Below are 20,415 nucleotides of genomic sequence, written 5' to 3'. Positions count from 1 at the left end.
GACAGTGTGTAAAGTGCAGAATGTGCAATTGATGTTCATGCCAGTCCCATAGCTGCTGGATGAGGGCTGGCCATTAGGGCTTTCAGGTCCCTTTGTCCATAATGTGAGGTGCACATGCAAGAATGAGGAGGACACTGGAAAGGGTGCTCACCCTGACAATCCGAGTGAGGTCGTTGAACTTCTTCCTGCATTGTACAGGATTCCTGGCAACCACGCTGTTGGATGTCACCCTGTTGGAGACCTCCCTCCAGGCTTTGCGGTAGACGCTGGCCAGCGGCTTCTTGCCACTGTCAGGAAACAAAACATGGCGTCTTCGCTCCACTGAGCCAACCAGCAGCCTCAGGTCACCTTCGCTAAAGTGCTGCGCTCTCTCCCGGGCCTTCTGCATCATCCTGGGCGGTAAAGAGTTGCAGCAGCAGCGCTCAGGCCTAGGTAGAGGGCTGCAGTGTCCAGGGCGTTGCAGGCAAACAAATCGACCCTTCCCCCTTTAAGAGCTGGCCGAGGCCAGCGTGTCTGCCGTCAATCAAAAAATCACCGCACCTGCGCTGCGCCCGGCCTCGGCGGTATCACTCAGCACCGCCGGCTTAGCGCCTAAAGATAGTCGTGCATCTCCAGTTTTAGCGCAGCAGCAAACTCTTAGGGCGATGCTACTGAATATCGGTGAAGTGGCCTCAACTTTGCGCAGGGCGCAAACTTCAGCGGCCGCCCGACTTTACCGCCCCAAAAGTGGCTATACTGAATTTCTGGGCCTAAGTTTCTGTGATTCTAGGATTCTAAGATTCCGTGATTCTAGGATTCTAGCATTCTGTTCTTCTATGATTCTGTGATTCTACAATTCTAGGATTCTGTGATTCTGTGATTTAATGATTCTGTGATTCTAGGATTCTGTGATTCTAGCATTCTAGGATTTTGTGAATCAAGAATCTGTGATTCTGTGATTCTTTGATTCTTGGATTCTCAGATTCTAGGATTCTGTTATTCAATGGTTCTGTTATTCTAGGATTCTAGGATTCCAGAATTCTGTGATTCTATGATTCTAGGATTCTATGATTCTACGATTGTAGAGTTCTTTGATTCTACAATTCTGGGATTCTAGGAGTCTGTGATTCTATGACTGTATGGGCTAAAAATTGAGTAGCACCCCAATTGAGGCGCTAACTTTGCCGGGGCACTAAAAGTAATGCCCCGGAAAAGTTAGCAGCCCCGCACTGGAAATTGAGTGATTGCGCCCCAAGAGGGAAGCGGGGTGCTACTAGAAGCGCCCCAGATCCCTCTTGGGGTGCTGCGAGTGAATATCATGGCACTACGTGCTGCAGCGCCACACGCTGTGGCACATCACACCATGATATTGCAGGCCTTCCTCCCCTTCTTAAAGGGGAGGGGGCTTGTACAGCGCAATCTGGGGCCCAGCTGGGCCCCCGGGGATCGGGACTGCAGGCAAAAGAGCCCGGCACTCAAGAGAAGTGACAGGCTCTTGGAGCACAGCCGGAACTCCGCGGTTGGGGGTTCAGGGGACCGGGGTCGGTGAGTGCAGGCAGGTGCTGGCAGGCGGCCAGCAACAAAAATGGCCGCCCCGCACCTCGCCTTTAAATTGCACCTCCCCGGCCGCAGGTACACCACCCTGACCCTGTCGGACATAGCTTCCAGTGATAAATCAGGGGGCGCTCCAGAATATCATGGCTGGGGCATTGTGCACACCAATGACATCCTCGCCAGTGGCACAGCGCTACCGGTTAGTGCCACCACTAACCTCCCACAGAATTTTGCAGGAGGCGTGGGCAGTGCCGCACCCAGGTGCTAGTTGGTTTGCACCCCACATAGCGACTTTTAAGCCGCTAATGGGTGACGCAACCAACTGAATTTCCCCCCCTATGAATCTAAGACTCAGTGATTCTCTGATTCTGTGATTTCAGGATTCTATGATGCTATGATTCAAGGGTTCTGTGATTCTGTGATTCTATGATTCAAGGATTCTGTGTTTCCAAGATTCTAGGATTCTAGGGTTCTGTGATTCTAGGATTCTGTGATTCTGTGATTTCATGATTCTAGGATTCTGTGATTCTATGATTGTAGAAATCTGTGAGTCTGTGAGTCTGTGATTCTAGGATTCAGGATTCTGTGATTCAAGTGTTCTAGAATACTGTGATTCTGTGATTCTAGGTTTCTAGGATTCTGTGATTCTATGATTCCAAGATTTCATGAGTCAATGATTCTATGATTCTGTGAATTTTCGATTCTAGGATTCTAGGATTCTCGGACTCTCGAATTCTGTGATTCTATGATTCTGTGGGCTAGAAATTCAGTATCGCCACTTTTGGGGCGGCAAAGTCGGGCGGCCGCTGAAGTTTGCGCCCTGCGCAAAGTCGAGGCCACTTCGCCGATATTCAGTAGCATCGCCCTAAGAGGTTGCTGCAGCGCTAAAACTGGCGATGCACGACTATCTTTAGGCGCAAAGCCGGCAGCGCTGAGCGATACCGCCGAGGCCGGGCGCAGCGCAGGTGTGGTCATTTGTTGATTGACGGCAGACACGCTGGCGCCGGCCATCTCTTAAAGGGGGAAGGGTCGAGTTGTTTGACTGCCACGCCCTGGACACTGCAGCCCTCCAGCTAGGCCTGAGCACTGCTGCTGCACCTATTTAGCGACCAGGACGATGCAGAAGGCCCGGGAAAGAGCGCAGCGCTTTACTGAAGCTGACCTGAGGCTGCTGGTTCGCGCTGTGGAGCGAAGACGCCATATTTTGTTTCCAGACACTGGCAAGAAACCGGAGACCAGCGTCTTCCGCTAAGCCTGGAGGGATGTCTCCAACAGGGTGACATCCAACAGTGTGGTTGGCAGGACTCCTGTACAATGCAGGAAGAAGTTTAATGCCCTCACTAGGATTGTCAGGGTGAGTACCCTTTCCAGTGTCCTCCTCATCCTTGCATGTGCACCTGACATTATGGGCAAAGGGACCTGAAAGCCCTAATGGCCAGCCCTCATCCCGCAGCTATGGGACTGGCATGACCATCAATTGCACATTCTGCACTTTACACACTGTCCAAGCTATTCCACCATGGGAGGCTGTGCAGACAAGATCAGGGCTACACACCGTACTTAGAGGCCATCCTTTCTCTTGCAGGCCAAGCTGGCTAACAATAAGCGTAGCCAGCTTGCCACCGGGGGAGGCGGTCCTCGGCACCAGGAGCTGACCGACCTAGACCAGCGCATGGAGCGCATCATGGGAGTCCGTGTCATTGGCCCCGTTGCCACTGGAGATGCCGACCCTGTTCTGGGCACCAATGGTAAGGACATGACCTTTTGGACCTCTCTCGTTCCACTTGCGCATCAGGTCAACATCCTTTGCCACTGTCCGACCAATGCGGTGAATGGCACCACTCATGCTTCCCTGGCAGACGCCCTGTCCTCACTCTAAAGCTACTCTTGTGCCTTCCTGCTTTCAGATGGTGAGGCGCCAGGTGAGGAGGATGTCCCCGAAGCTGCCAGTGTCAACCCCTCGTCGGAGGAGGAGGAGGAGGAGGAGGAGGAAGAGGAGGAGGAAGAGGAAGGCGGGCCATCAGTGGCACCCTCAGCCGCGCCAACCCATGGCGATGTAGGGGACACGTCTTCCCTGGAGGGGAGCCTGGGGGAAGGGTCGGTGGGGAGTGCAGGTCCTGGGCCCAGCGGCCTGCAGCAACGCAGGAGGGGTGGGGAAGCTCGGCGGCCTTCTCCCCAGAGGGTGAGTGCGGCCTCCAGTCCAGCGACGGTCAGCGCAGAGGAGGTGCGCCTCCTCGAGGAAATGGCGGTTGACTCGAAGCGCAGGCACACGGAGCTCATGGGGGTAGTGGCATGGATGCCTGACGCCATAGAGTCATTGGCGAAGAGTGTCAAGGAATTCGGGGCATCACAGGCCAGAAGTCTGGAGCAATTCGGGGCATCACAGGCCAGAAGTCTGCAGCAATTCGGTGCAGCTCAGGCCAGGAGTCTGCAGCAATTCGGGGCAGCTCAGGCCAGGAGTCTGGAGGAAGTCGGTGCAGCTCAGGCCAGGAGTCTGCAGGAAGTCGGGGCAGCTCAGGCCAGGAGTCTGGAGGAAGTCGGTGCAGCTCAGGCAGCTAGTAGCCAAATGATCAGTGGTGCCGTCCAGTCACTGGCTGGTCTGATGCGGTCACAGACCAGGGCAACACGGGCACTAACTGCTGCCACACTCGCTCCGTCAGCCAGGCATCGCCAGGGCACCCGCCGCGCTGCAGCAGCACAGCGGTCTGTCCTTCAGCAGATTGCTGCGCATGCTGCAGTGCTGGCCCGGGTGAGTGCCAGTGTCTCAGGCGACCAGCGAGCGCCTGCCATCAGCCAGCTTGCCCCCATTCCTGCAGCCGCCACTGCCACTCCCCCAGTGGAGCTGCCACGAGCTGTTGGACAGACTGATGCTGCCCAGCCACAGCTGCTGCAGTCACCAGCTGGCCCCTCGTGGGCCAGAGCTCGTCTAGGCCGACCCCCAAGGGCATCTGCCGTCACGCCATGTGCCCCTCAGGAGCCTTCCCCCAGCCTTGCTGCAGCCACTGGGCTCACTTTGAGGAGGAGCAGCAGGGCGGGCAGGGGCCACACAAAGATGCCCAAGGCATCGCCCTCGCGGATCAAAGAGTAGAATGTGTGCCCAGTTGTGTTTGTTTTTGGATACCGAGAATTTGATGTTAGTTGTTTGAAGGCCGAGGCTGTGATGTTTGTTTTTTACGAAGGCCGAGGATGACGGCCATTTTTGTTTCACACTTTTGTTAATCCTCTCCAGGTTGTGGGAGCAAGTAATGTGTCTGAATGTTTTTTGGGGGTTTCTTCTGTTTTTGTTTTTCATGTGGGAAGGGCTCTGAGTTTGTGCAATAAACAATTTTCTTTATTCATATTGTCCATGTTTGAACGTTGAAGTTTTGGTTGCCTTAACCGGCTGAGGGCTTGCGGAACGGCTGCATTCATGTTCTTTCATTGGCACAAGCCATTCCCTGGCAGGGGGCCTAGAACCTACGTTCAATAAGCCGCCGACGGGTGGCCCTTGCACCTTGTGCGTCCCTCCTGTGCTGGTCCTCCTCCTCCTCCTCCTCCTGCTCCTCCTCCTGAGGTGGTGCTCCAACCTGAGGTGGCAGTGCCTGAGTCCTGCGGATAGCCAGGTTGTGCAGCATGCAGCAAACGATGACGAAATGGGAGACTCACTCCGGCGAATACTGCAGGGCTCCGCCGGAACGATCCAGGCAGCGGAACCGTTGCTTCAGGACGCCAATTGTTTGTTCGATGATGTTCCTGGTCGCTTGATGGCTCTCGTTGTATGCCTCTTCAGCAGGGGTCCTGGGCGCGTGGAGCGGGGTCAGGAGCCAGGTACACAAAGGATAGCCTTTGTCCCCGATAAGCCATCCTCTTGGGTGAGGCTGTGCCTGGAACATGTCAGCCACAGTTGTCTGTCGCAGGATAAAGGCATCGCTGCCTGGAAAGCAGGCATTGACAGCTAGGATGCGCTGCCTGTGGTCACACACCAGCTGTACGTTGAGGGAATGGTAGCCCTTCCGGTTGCGGTAATCCTCGGCATTCTCCAGCGGTGCCCGCAAAGCCACATGCGTGCAGTCAATGGCGCCCTGCACCATGGGGAAGTCCGCTATTCTTGCAAATCCCATTGCCCGCTGCTGCTGCTTCTCCAGGGTCATGGGGAAGGAGATGAATTGACGTTGCCTTCTGAAAAGGGCATTGGTCACCTGGTGGATGCAGCAATGCACGGCGAACTGGGAGATGTTAGCAATGTCCCCAGCAGCGGATTGGAAGGAGCCGGTGGCATAGTAGTTCAGAGCCACCGTCACCTTCACTGCCACCGACAGAGCCGTCCTGCACCTCAGCTGTGGCTGGAGATCTCTGTGAAGCAGCTGGCAGATCTCTGTGACCACCTCCCTTCTGAATCGCAGCCTCCTAACACACTGCTCGTCAGACATGTTGACATAGGAGAACTGCTGGCGGTATACCCTGAGTGGGTAAGGCCTCCCTTGCTGACGCCTGTTGCCCCCTCTGTGTCTAGCCAGGGCTGCCACTCTCTCACGGCGTCTGTGAGCCCTTTGGACGTAATGCTGAAAGCCAGCGTTGACAGCCCCCATAATATGCTGGCAAACAATGAAATCTCAATGAAGGCAAAGAGAATTACAAAGCTGTGGCCTGAAGCCAGAAATACCTGTCCTAGTGTTGGGCCAAAGCAGTAAGCTCTCTACCTTGGTCTCTCTCCAAAAATCCGTCTCAAAAGAGTGAGTGCTGCAAAATGGCTGGCCTTTATAGTGCAGGGGAAGTGCCCTTTAATTTGCGCTCCCCGCGGCTCGCATCGGCTGTGCACTGTTCCACTCCACAGTCCTTAGGGCTGCCAGGCGCACTATGGGGCGGCGCGACTGAAGTTCCGGTTTGGGGCGCCCAAAGGGCGTTGCACGAGGAAATAACGTCATGATCTGCACGCGCAGCTGAGCGCGTGCAAAGACTTTGCGCTGGCGCTAAATGTCTACTGAAGTTGGGGGGAGGCGCAGTTCGCACTGCGCCCGGTCGCTAAGCGCCTAACGCTCGAGATCTACTCCTCCTAAGGCGCTAACGGCTGGCGCACGCAACTGAATTTCTAGGCCTGTGAGTCTAGGATTCTGTGATTCTAGGATTCTAGGACTCTGTGATTCTAGGATTCTAGGATTCTGTGATTCTATGATTCTGTGATTCTAGGATTCTCAGACTCTAGAACTCCATGATTCTATGATTCTGTGATTCTAGGATTCCGTCATTCTAGACTTTTAGGATTCTGTGATTCTGTGACTCTAGGATACTGTGATTCTGTGATTCTAGTATTCGGGATTTTGGGATTCATGGATTCTTGAATTCTGTGATTTTATGATGTGTGACTCTGAGATTCTAGGATTCTGTGATTCTAGGATTCTAGGATTCTAGGATTCTGTGATTCTAGGTATCCAAGACTTTGTCATTCCATTATTCTATGATTCTGTGCCTCTATGGTTCTAGGATTCTAAGATGCTCGGATTCTGCGATTCTGGGGTTCTGTTATTCTATATTTCTGCGACTGTACAATTTTGGAATTCTCAAATTCTGTGAATCTATGATTCTAGGATTCTGTGATTCTAGGCTTCTGTGATTCTGTGATTCTATGAATCTAGGATTCTAGGATTCTATGACTCTGTGATTCTATGATTCTAGGATTTTCAGATTATGTGATTCTGTGATTCTATATTTCCAAGATTTTATGATTCAATGATTCTATGATTCTGTGATTCAATGATTCTAGGATTGTAGGATGCTATTATTCTGTGATTCTAGGATTCTAGGATTCTGTGAGTCTATGATTCTAGGATTCTAGAATTCTGTGCTCTGATTCTAGGATTCTGTGATACTAGAATTCAAGCATTCTAGGATTCTGAGATTCCAGGACTCTAGGATTCGATGATACTATGACTCTGTGATTCTATGATTTTGTGATTCTACGATTCTGTGATTCTAGGATTCTTTGATTCTAGGATTCTAGGATTCTGTTATTCTGATACTGTGATTCTATGATTCTAGGATTCTGTGATTCTAAGGTTCTAGGATTCTGTGATTGTAGGATTCTATGACTCTAAGTTTCTGTGATTCTAGGATTCTAAGATTCCATGATTCTAGGATTCTAGCATTCTGTTCTTCTATGATTCTGTGATTCTTCAATTCTAGGAGTCTAGGATTCTGTGATTCTAGCATTCTAGGATTTTGTGATTCAAGAATCTGTGATTCTGTGATTCTATGATTCTGTGATTCTTTGATTCTTGGATTCTCAGATTCTAGGATTCTGTTATTCAATGTTTCTGTTATTCTAGGATTCTAGGATTCCAGAATTCTGTGATTCTATGATTCTAGGATTCTATGATTCTACGATTGTAGAGTTCTTTGATTCTACGATTCTGGGATTCTAGGAGTCTGTGATTCTATGACTGTATGGGCTAAAAATTGAGTAGCATCCCAATTGAGGTGCTAACTTCGCCGGGGCACTAAAAGTAATGCCCCAGAAAAGTTAGCGCCCCTGCACCGGAAATTGAGTGATTGTGCCCCAAGAGGGAAGCGGGGCGCTACTAGAAGCGCCCCACATCCCTCTTGGGGTGCTGCGAGTGAATATCATGGTGCTACATGCTGCAGCGCCACATGCTGTGGCACATCATGCCATGATATTGCAGGCCTTCCTCCCCTTCTTAAAGGGGAGGGGCCTTCTGCAGCTGAATCTGGGGCCCAGCTGGGCCCCCGGGGATCGGGACTGCAGGCTAAAGAGCCCGGCACTCAAGAGAAGTGCCAGGCTCTTGGAGCACAGCCGGCACTCCACGGTGGGGGATTCAGGGGGCTGGGGTCGGGAGCGCAGGCAGGTGCTGGTAGGCGGCCAGCAACAAAAATGGCCACCCTGCACCTCGCCTTTAAATTGCGCCTCCCCGGCCGCAGGTACGCCACCCTGACCCTGTCGGACATAGCGTCCGGTGATAAATCAGGGGGTGCTCCAGAATGTCGTGGCTGGGGCATTGTGCACACTGATGACATCCTCGCCAGTGGCACAGCGCTGCTGGATAGCACCACCACTAACCTCCCGCAGAATTTTGCAGGAGGCGTGGGCAGTGCCGCGCCCGGGTGCTAGTTGGTTTGCACCCCACTTAGCGACTTTTAAGCCGCTAATGGGTGGTGCAACCAACTGAATTTCCCCCCCTATGAATCTAAGACTCAGTGATTCTGTGATTCTGTGATTTCAGGATTCTATGATTCTATGATTCTAGGGTTCTGTAATTCTGTGATTCTATGATTCAAGGATTCTGTGTTTCCAAGATTTTAGGATTCTAGGGTTCTGTGATTCTAGGATTCTGTGATTCTGTGATTTCATGATTCTAGGATTCTGTGATTCTATGATTGTAGAAATCTGTGAGTCTGTGAGTCTGTGATTCTAGGATTCAGGATTCTGTGATTCAAGTGTTCTAGAATACTGTAATTCTGTGATTCTAGGTTTCTAGGATTCTGTGATTCTATGATTCCAAGATTTTGTGAGTCAATGATTCTATGATTCTGTGATTCTTCGATTCTAGGATTCTCGGACTCTAGAATTCTGTGATTCTATGATTCTGTGATTCTAGGATTCTGTGATTCTAGGATTCTAGGGCTCTGTGATTCTAGGATTCTAGGATTCTGTGATTCTAGAATTCTGTGATTCTATGATTCTCAAACTCTAGAACTCTGTGATTCTATGACTCTGTGATTCTAGGATTCCGTGATTCTAGACTTTTAGGATTCTGTGATTCTGTGACTCTAGGATACTGTGATTCTGTGATTCTAGGATTTGGGATTTTGGGATTCATGGATTCTTGAATTCTGTGATTTTATGATGTGTGATTCTGAGACTCTAGTATTCAGTGATTCTAGGATTCTGTGATTCTAGGATTCTAGGATTCTGTGATTCTAGGGTTCCAAGATTTTGTGATTCAATTATTCTATGATTCTGTGCCTCTATGGTTCTAGGATTCTAAGATGCTCGGATTCTGTGATTCTGGGGTTCTGTTATTCTATATATCTGCGACTGTACAATTTTGGAATTCTCAAATTCTGTGAATCTATGATTCTAGGATTCTGTGATTCTAGACTTCTGTGATTCTGTGATTCTATGAATCCAGGATTCTAGGATTCTATGACTCTGTGATTCTATGATTCTAGGATTTTCAGATTATGTGATTCTGTGATTCTATGATTCTAGGATTCTAGGATTCTATGTTTCTGTGATTCTGTGATTCTAGGATTCTGTCATTCTGTGATTCTGTGATTTTTTGATTCTCTGACTCTGTGGTTCTTGGATTGTAAGGTGCTAGGATTCTGTGATTCTCAGATTCTGTTATTCTATGATTCTGCGATTCTACGATATTGGAATTCTAGGATTCTGTGAATCTATGATTCTAGGATTCTGTGATTCTGTGATTTTATGATTCTAGGATTCTGTGATTCTTTGATTTTTGGATTCTAGGATTATTTGATTCTATGATTCTAAAATTCTGTGATTCTGGATTCTGTGATTTTATGATTCTGTGAATTTATGATTCTCTGATTCTCTGATTCTAGGATTATGTGATTCTAGGATTCTGTGATTTTATGATTCTGTGATTCTACAATTCTAGGACTCTAGGATACTGTGCCACTGGCATTCTAGGATTTTGTGATTCTAGAAATCTAGCATTCTGTGATTTTTTTGATTCTTTGAATCTTTGATTCTATGATTCTGTGATTCTAGGATTCTATGATTCCATGATTCTGTGATTCTATGATTCTAGAATTCTATGATTCTATGATTGTAGAGTTCTTTGATTCTATGATTCTGGGATTCTAGGAGTCTGTGATTCTATGACTCTATGGGCTAAAAATTGAGTAGCGCCCCAATTGAGGTGCTAACTTTGCCGGGGTGCTAAAAGTAATGCCCGAGAAAAGTTAGTTCCCCCGCGCTGGATATTGAGTGATTGCACCCCAAGAGGGAAGCGAGGCACTACTAGAAGCACCCCGCATCCCTCTTGGAGTGCTGTGAGTGAATATCATGCCGCTATGTGCCGCAGCACCACATGCTGCAGCACATCACGCCATGATATTGCAGGCCTTCCTCCCCTTCTTAAAGGGGAGGGACCTTGTGCAGTGCAATCTGGGGCCCAGCTGGGCCCCCGGGGATCGGGACTGCAGGCAAAAGAGCCCGGCACTCAAGAGAACTGCCGGGCTCTTGGAGCACAGCCGGCACTCCACGGGGGGGGGTGTTCAGGGGGCTGGGGTTGGGAGCGCAGGCAGGTGCTGGCAGGCGGCCAGCAACAAAAATGGCCGCCCCACACCTGGCCTTTAAATTGCGCCTCCCCGGCCGCAGGTACGCCACCCTGACCCTGTCGGCCATAGCGTCCGGTGATAAATCAGGGGGCGCTCCAGAAGATCATGGTCGGGGTGTGAGTGGGGTGCTGTGCACACCAAAGACATCATCACCAGTGGCACAGTGCTACCGGTTAGTGCCACCACTAACCTCCTGCAGAACTTTGCAGGAGGCATGGGCAGTGCCGCACCTGGGCGCTAGTTGGTTTGCACCCCACTTAGCGCCCTCTTAAGGTACTAATGGGTGGCGCAACCAACTGAATTATCCCCCCAATGAATCTAAGACTTAGTGATTCTCTGATTCTGTGATTTCAGGATTCTAGGATTCTATGATTCTAGGGTTCTGTGATTGTGTGATTCTATGATTCTATGATTTCATGATTCTAGGATTCTGTGATTCTATGATTGTAGAAATCTGTGAGTGTGTGAGTCTGTGATTCTAGGATTCAGGATTCTGTGATTCAAGTGTTCTGGAATACTGTGATTCTGTGATTCTAGGTTTCTAGGATTCTATGATTCTAAGATTCCAAGATTTTGTGAGTCAATGATTCTGTGATTCTATATTTCTATGATTCTATGATTCTGTGATTCTTCGATTCTAGGATTCTCAGACTCTAGAATTCTGTGATGCTATGATTCTGTGATTCTAGGATTCTGTGACTCTAGGATTCTAGGATTCTGTGATTCTCGGATTCTGCGATTCTATGATTCTGTGATTCTATGATTCTCGGACTCTCGAACTCCGTGATTCTATGATTCTGTGATTCTAGGATTTTGTGATTCTAGGATTCTGTTATTCTATGATACCGTGATTCTAGAATTTTAGCATTCTGTGATTCTAGGATTCTAGGATTCTGTGATTCTGTGACTCTAGGATACTGTGATTCTGTGATTCTAGAATTCGGGATTCTGGGGTTCATGGATTCTTGAATTCTGTGATTTTATGATGTGTGATTCTGAGATTCTTGGATTCTGTGATTCTAGGATTCTGTGATTCTAGGATTCTAGGATTCTGTGATTCTAGGATTCCAAGATTCTGTGATTCCAGGATTCCAAGATTTTGTGATTCAATTATTCTATGATTCTGTGTCTCTATGGTTCTAGGGTTCTAAGATGCTCGGATTCTGTGATTCTGGGGTTATGTTATTCTATGTTTCTGCGACTGTACAATTTTGGAATTCTTGAATTCTGTGAATCTATGATTCTAGGATTCTGTGATTCTAGTCTTCTGTGATTCTGTGATTCTATGAATCTAGCATTCTAGGATTCTATGACTCTATGATTCTATGATTTGAGGATTTTCAGATTCTGTGATTCTGTGATTCTAGGATTCTATGATTCAATGGTTCTGTGATTCTGTGATTCTAGGATTCTGTCATTCTGTGATTCTGTGATTTTTTGATTCTCTGACTCTGTGGTTCTAGGGTTCCAAGGTGCTAGGATTCTGCAATTCTAGGGTTCTGTTACTCTATGATTCTTCGATTCTATGATATTGGAATTCTAGGATTCTGTGAATCTATGATTCTAGGATTCTGTGATTCTGTGATTTTATGATTCTAGGATTCTGTGATTCTGTGATTTTATGATTCTAGGATTCTGTGATTCTTTGATTTTTGGATTCTAGGATTCTTTGATTCTATGATTCTAAGATTCTGTGATTCTAGGATTCTGTGATTTTATGATTCTGTGATTTTATGATTCTCTGATTCTATGATTCTAGGATTATGTGACTCTAGGATTCTGTGATTTTATGATTCTGTGATTCTACTATTCTAGGACTCGAGGATACTATAACACTGGCATTCTAGAATTTTGTGAATCTAGGAATCTAGCATTCTGTGATTTTTTGATTCTGTGATTTTTTGATTCTGTGAATCTTTGATTCTATGATTCTGTGATTCTAGGATTCTGTAATTCTAGGATTCTGTGATTCTAGGATTCTAGTATTCTGTTATTCTATGAATCTGTGATTCTATGATTCTATGATTCTAGGATTCTAGGATTCTGTGATTCTGTGATTCTATGGGGGAAAATTTCAGTTGGTAGCACCACCCGTTAGTGCCTTAAGAGGGCATAAGTGGGGCACAAATCAACTAGCCCCCGGGTGCGGCGATATCTGCGCCTCTCGTGAAATTGACCAGACATTTTGCGGAAGTGCTAAACAATACCACCCGATCTCTTGCGCATGCAGACCTTGACATCATTCAAGAGTGCAAAGCCCTTGGGGCGCCCGAACTGGAAATTCAGTGGTGCCCCCTTCCTTTCCTCCTGGTGCTACTAAGGACAGGTTGACTGGAACGCTTCCCTGTCACTGTGGGGCTGGGGGGGGTGCTATTTAGAGGGGGCCTCTTCCTGGCTTTTGTGTGGTAGCCATTTTTGCACCACTCGTTCTGAGAGAGAGAGAGAGATTTGGAGAGAGACAAAGAGAGAAAGAGAGACTTCTGCATTGAGTCAACACTGAGGTAGTTTTGGCTTCTGACCATAACTTTGCAGGTAGTTTGCATTTTGACCTTCATAACTTTGATTGTCAAGATACTATGGGGGCTGCAATGAATGGGAATATCATCCTTCTCCATCACATTTGGAGGGCACAGAGATGCAGAGAGAGAGTGGCAATCATGGCCAGACGGAGGAGGGCCAACAGGCCTCGGTACAGGAGACCTTACTCTCCCAGAGTTTTTCGCCAACAGTTCTCCTACATTAACATGCCTGAGGAGCAATGTTTGCGAAGGCTGCAATTCTGCAAGGAGGTGGTCACTGAGCTCTGCCACCTGCTTCAGCCAGACCTGCAGCCTCAACTGAGGAGCAGGACATCTCTGTCAGTGGCAGTGAAGATAACAGTGGCTCTCAACTTTTATGCCACCGGCTCATTTCAATCAGCTACTGGGGACATCGCCAATATCTCCCAGTTCACGGTGCATTGCTGCATCCATCAGGTAATAAATACCCTCTTTAAAAGCAGATGAGAGTACATCTCTTTCCCCATGACACCGAACAAGCAGTAAGAATGCACAACGGGCTTTGCGAAGATAGTGGGCTTGCCCATGGTGCAGGCCCCATTGACTGCACGCATGTGGCTTTGCGGGCACCGCAAGAGAATGCCGAGGATTTCCGCAACCGAAAGGGCTTCCATTCCTTAAACGTCCAGTTTGTCTGTGACCACAGACAGCTGACATTCACTGTCAATGCCCACTTTCCAGGCAGCAGCCACGATGCCGTCATCCTGCGCCAGGCTTCTGTGGCAGACCTTTTCCAGGCACCGCATCACCCAGGAGGTTGGCTTCTTGGGGACAAGGGATATCCCCTGTGCACCTGGCTGATGACACTGCTCCATTCTCCCAGCACCCCTGCTGAGCTACGATACAATGAGAGCCATCAAGCTACCAGGAACATTGTTGAGCACACAATCGGCGTGCTCAAGCAACGGTTCTGCTGTCTGGATCATTCTGGAGGAGCCCTGCAGTACTCGCCTGAGCGAGTCTCCCACTTTGTTGTTGTGTGCTGCATGCTGCCTAACCTTGCAATGCTCAGGACCCAGCCAATGCCACCAGACATTGGAGCACCAGCAGAGCAGGAGGAGGAGGAAGATGAGGAGGATGATCATCAGCAGCACCAAGGCGGGAGGGAGGCAGAAAGTGTAAGGGCCGTCCGTCAAATGCTCATAGCAAGTCGCTTCTAGGCCCCCTCTGAGGGAATGGCTTCTGCCATTCAAACAACCTGAATGAAAGCATCCCGCAACACCTAAGCTGGTCAAGACAACAATGAGTGCAAAGACCAAACATGTACATTTTGAATACAGACACTTCGTTATTTCACAAACTCTGTGTCTCTCATTTCTGCATGACAAAGTAATAGAAAGAAACACAAAGAAAAGCAGTCATTCACATAACTGGCTCTCACAACCTGGAGACAATGTCCAAAACAGTAACAAAAATTTGCCTCGGCCTTCAATAAAACAATGAAAAACATTTTGCCACACCTCCTACTTTTTGCCCTTCGAGGGTGATCTGCTTCCCTTGTGAAATTCCCCCCTTCCCACCCTGCAGCTCCTCCATAATGGGATCCCAGTGGCTGGAGCAAGGCTGGGGGAAGGCTGCTGAGTGTCAGAAACTGAGACTGCAGATGCCCTTGAGGGACGGCCTGGACCAGCTCTGGGCCTGGAGGGCCCGGCTGCTGAAAGCTCCAACTCTGCATGGGTGGCAGCAGTCTGTCCTACAGGTGATGGCAACTGCAGTGGAGAAGTGCCAGTGGTGGCAGCAGGAATGCTGTCATCTTGAGAGAGGACAGCAACTCCCTGCTCGACCGACACACTGGCACTCCCACCATGGGGCAGCACTTCAGCATTCAGAGCAATCTGACAGAGCACAGATTGCTGGCCTGCTGCGGTGCGGTGAGAGCCCCGGGGAAATCTGCCCGATTCAGCGAGGGTGGCAGCAGTCAGTGCTCGTGTGGCCTCAATCTGTGTCTGCATGAGACCAGCCACTGACTGCATTGCAGGACTTAGCATTTGCGTGGCAGCCACCTGTGCTACAGCGAAGTGCTCCACACTCCTTGCCAGTGACTCAATGGATTCGGGCATCCTTGCCACTGCAGCCATGAGCTCAGTGTGCCTTTGCTCTGCCTGGGCGCTCATTTCAGCGAGAACCCGCTCCCCATCTGTGCCCAGTGCAGCAGGACTTGAGGCCATACTCTCCCTCTGGGAAGAAGGCCCCCGAGCTTCCCTACCCCCCTCGCATTGCTGCAGCTCGCTGGGTCCTGGAGCTTCACCCTCATCAGACCATTCCCCCCTGCTCCCCTCCAGGGAAGGCGTGTCCCCAGTATGGGCATGGGCTGCCTCAGTAGAGGGAGGTGCTAATGGTCTGGCTTCCTCTTCCTCCTCGCCTTCAGCTTCACTCCCAATGGCAGCTTGAGGGCCCATCTCCTCACCTGGTGAATCACCATCTGAAAGCAGGGAGGTAGCAAGGGAGGCATGAGTGCAGCGATTTAGTGATTTGGATTGAAAGTGCCAAAGGCTGCTGTTGTGAGGAAAAAGTGGAAGGAGAGAGGACAAAAAGGTGATGACTGTAGTGTATGTACTTTGCAGAAGGAACTATATTCTGCAGCCCCTGTATATAAGCCTGTGTAGTAACTTTTGCACAGTAGTTCCAGTTTGTCTCCACTCAGTAAAGACCTGTTATAACCAACTCCTTCAGTCCGTGTCTCAATTACACACGGACATAATATTGGCGACGAGCAGATCCGAACTTACCTACAGTCTGCACCACCTCATGGGGATCCATCCCTGAAGCGAAGTTGTCAGAGGTCGAGGCCAGAAGGAAGAAAGAAAAATAAATAAATAAATAAAACAAACAGAAGAAACGGGCGTCGACCGTGGGCAACTGCCTCTGATTCATCGGAGTTGAAGATTTGCAGGAGAGGCTGTCGAGAGCGGGGCTTGGTTATCCTGTCAATGGTGTTCCAGCTAATCGGGCTGGTGGCAGGTAGTACACTGATCTTTCCTGGGCTGCGGCGGGCTAGAGCTCGATCGGGTGGCTTTTCAACGGGGCCGAGCAGCGTTGTCGGGAAGAGGAGAGAGAGAGAGAGGGTGGAGCACACAGGGCGCAGCCGGTGCTACGAAGCCGGGCAGCGTACAGACCCGAAAAGAGGGAGGCAAGTGTCCCACAGGGTTGCTCTGACGACGGGGAAATAAAAGAAATTAGAAGCGCAGAAAGCCGCGAGGAGCTGCAGTTGCCACGGGAACCGCAGAGAGCAGCGTCAGCAGCAGCGCAGGGGGAAGTGCGCAAAAACCATAGGGCGTCGCCATCAAGGCATAAAACGCCAGCAACAGCGCTAGCAGCAGCGGGGAAGACGGAAAGCACGGGAGGCGCCATTTTGTTAAATCGGGGAAGAAGGCAAAGCACGGGAGGCGCCACCTTAGATTTCCAAGATGCCGAAGACTGGCAATATCACTGCCTTCGATAATGCAATAGAAGACTGGACCACGTATGTGGAAAGAGTCGAAGTATATTGCGAGGCAAACGAAGTAGCCGATGAGAAAAAGGCATCGGTACTACTAAACTTAATGGGTGCAAGAACGTACGGCCTATTGCGGAACCTGATTACTCCAGCCAAACCGATGGCGAAGAGTTTTAACGAAATTGTTGATATCCTACAGGAACACCTAAATCCTACACCGCTGCTGATAGCAGAAAGATTTAAATTCCACAGGAGAAATCAGCATAAAGATGAGAGCAATGCTGATTACCTTACGGAACTACGCAAGCTAACAAAGCACTGCCAGTTCGGAGCAGGACTGGCAGATACCCTACGGGACAAATTTGTCTGTGGACTCCTGAGTGAAGGAACCTAGAAGAGGTTACTCTCAAAGAAAGAGCTGACGCTAGATAAGGCTTTCAGCATGGCAGTATCGTACGAAGCAGCAGCAAGGGGAGCTGCGGAAATACAGCAAAAGCCACAGGAATACGGCACCCACGAAATGACACGGAGATTTGCAAAATGTTATCGCTGCGGCAGAACAACCCATGACCAGAAGGACTGCTGGGCCAAGGACAAAATATGCAGGCAATGCGGAAAGATGGGACACATTGCACGAGTTTGCAGGTCTGGGAAGAAGACTAACAACAACAAAAAGGCTACTAAGGAACAGCAGAGGAAAGTACAAAAGATGACGGACAGTAGTTCCGAAGACCAGATGAGCGATAGTGAATCCGGAAACAAGAGACTAAGCTGTCTCAAACTTCACAACGTAATCGCAAAAGAGGATCACCGAACCATTTGGGTCACCCTCACGATAGCAGGGTCCCAAGTCAAAATGGAATTGGATACAGGATCAGCCCTGACCATCATGAATCGACGAGACTACGAGCGGCTATTCTCACACATACCCTTGAAAGAGACATCCATTGTCTTGAAGACGTATACGGGGCAAAAAGTATACCCCAGAGGGAAAATAAGGGTGCCTGTCGAATACAACGGCAAGGAAATACAGAAATTGTATCTGTACATACTGCAAGATGGTGGACCACCATTATTGGGATGTGAATGGATCAGAAAGATAAGTTTAGACTGGCACTCCATTCAGGCACTGACGGTGGCTGGTAAAAAGGATGACGACGTCACACCTGGCCGATTGTCAAAAATCTTAGCTAACGCCAAAGAGGTATTTCAACAAGAACTGGGAACTCTTAAAGGCGTAACCACCTCGATAAAAATAGAAGAGAATGCAAATCCCAAGTTTTTCAAAGCAAGACCGGTACCATATGCAATTCGCCCAGTCGTCGAGGCAGAGCTGGAGAATCTGGAGAATTGCAGGCATGTTATCTGAGGTAGACTGGAGCGAGTGGGTGACACCCATCATTCCTGTCATGAAGAAAACATTAAACAATAAGTCTGAGGAGCCAAGGAAGGTTCGCATCTGTGGGGACTTCAAGGTGACGGTGAACCCAGTCCTTCACACAGTACAATATCCTCTCCCGAGGATAGAAGATATTTTCGCCTCACTATCTGGAGGGAAGCATTTTACAAAAATTGACCTAGCACAAGCATATTTGCAGATGGAGGTTGAAGAATCCTCTAGGAAGTATCTCACGATAAACACTCACAAAGGTCTTTACCAGTATAATTGACTGGTATTCGGAGTAGCATCAGCTCCGGCGATATGGCAAAGAGCGATGGAACAAGTCCTGCAAGGGATTCCGGGGACTCAGTGCTACTTGGACGACATCCTAGTGACAGGTGAAGATGACAGTGAACACCTTGCCAACCTAGAGCAGATGTTCACTAGACTAAGAGAACATGGGCTACGAGCCAACCGCCCCAAGTGCGAGTTTTTTAAGAAACAGATATCGTATTGTGGCCACGTGTTTGATGAAGAGGGGTTACATAAGTCCCCTGACAAAATTGAAGTGGTGGTTAAGGCTCCAGTGCCTGAAAATGTGTCGCAACTGAGGTCATTCCTCGGATTGGTGAATTACTACCATAAGTTTTTGCCGAATTTGTCCACAATTCTGCATCCACTGAACGCCCTACTACGAACGGGAGTAGCATGGAAATGGAGCGATGAATGCAAGCGGGCCTTTCAGAAGAGTAAGGACCTAATCACTTCAAGAGAAGTATTGGCTCACTACAACCCATCACTACCAATAAGACTGGCGTGTGATGCGTCTCCCTACGGCATTGGAGCGGTACTGTCACATAAAATTCCTTGATGGTTCAGAGAGGCCGATAGCTTTTGCGTCACGCTCGTTAACTTCAGCCAAGCGTAACTATGCCCAGATTGACAGAGAGGCCCTCAGCCTGGTGTGGGGGGTGAAGAAGTTCAATCACTACCTGCACGGTCAGAAATTTACTCCACTAACTGATCATCAACCTCTTGTCTCCATTTTCAACCCTCAGAAGGGCGTCCTGATAATGAGAGCACAACGGCTACAGAGGTGGTCCCTTTTCCGAGGGGCACACCAATATGACATCGAGTACAAAGGAACTAAACAGCATGGGAATGCTGATGGTTTGTCGCACCTACCGTTGCCAACGGTGGAAGAAGCACCTGCAGTGGATCCTGTGGAGATATTCCACTCGACCATAGTCGAATGTCTACCTGTGACGAATGCAAACATAGAAAAGGAAACACGAAATGACCCGACACTCTCCTGGGTCTATGATTTAACGGTGAAGGGATGGCCAGCACATGGCGAACCACTGTTGCCAGCATTCTCGCCGAGAAGAGAACAGCTGTCAGTGTGCAGAGGAACCTTGATGTGTGAATCCAGAGTAGTAATTCCACCCAAATTGAAGGATAGAGTGCTCAATGAGCTTCATGAGGGTCATCTGGGAGGGGTAAAAATGAAGAACTTAGCCAGAGCATTTGTGTGGTGGCCAGGAATCGATAGAGAAATCGAAGAGATGACCAAGAGCTGTACAGGATGCCAGAAGGTCCAAAATGCCCCACCACAAGCCCCATACTTCCATGGGAGTGGCCCTCATCTCCATGGCAAAGGGGGCACATTGATTTTGCTGGTCCATTTATGGACTCGATGTTTTTAATTGCGGTTGATGCACATTCAAAGTGGCCAGAGGTAATAAAAATGTCCTCAACCACCACAGAAAAAACTATCACAGTCTTACAAACCATATTCGCCAGAAATGGGCTGCCTGAACAGATTTGCTCCGACAATGGACCACAGTTTGCGTCTGAAGAGTTCCGGAAGTTCTTAAAGAACAATGGTGTTAAGCATTACACATCCGCCCCATATCATCCAGCCACCAATGGATTGGCTGAGAGGTTCGTTCAAACATTCAAGAAGGCTATCAAGGCAATGTGTAATGAAGACATACCCCTACAACACAAGGTGGATAACTTCTTGTTTGCCTACTGGAATGCGACACATGCGGTTACCAACCATACTCCAGCCATGATGTTCTTCAATCGAAGACTACGATGCCGCTTGGATTTGGTTAAGCCAAACATCAGAAGAGATGTGGAGAACAGGCAGTTTCAGAATATGAATGAAAGGCCGACCAGGAGTTTTAAGATAGGTCAAC

The sequence above is a fragment of the Somniosus microcephalus genome, chromosome 1 (genome assembly GCF_052327205.1).
Source record: "Somniosus microcephalus isolate GS21.2 chromosome 1, FLI_Smic_1.0, whole genome shotgun sequence".
Classification (NCBI taxonomy): domain Eukaryota; kingdom Metazoa; phylum Chordata; class Chondrichthyes; order Squaliformes; family Somniosidae; genus Somniosus; species Somniosus microcephalus.
This window is presented reverse-complemented; position numbering follows the sequence as displayed.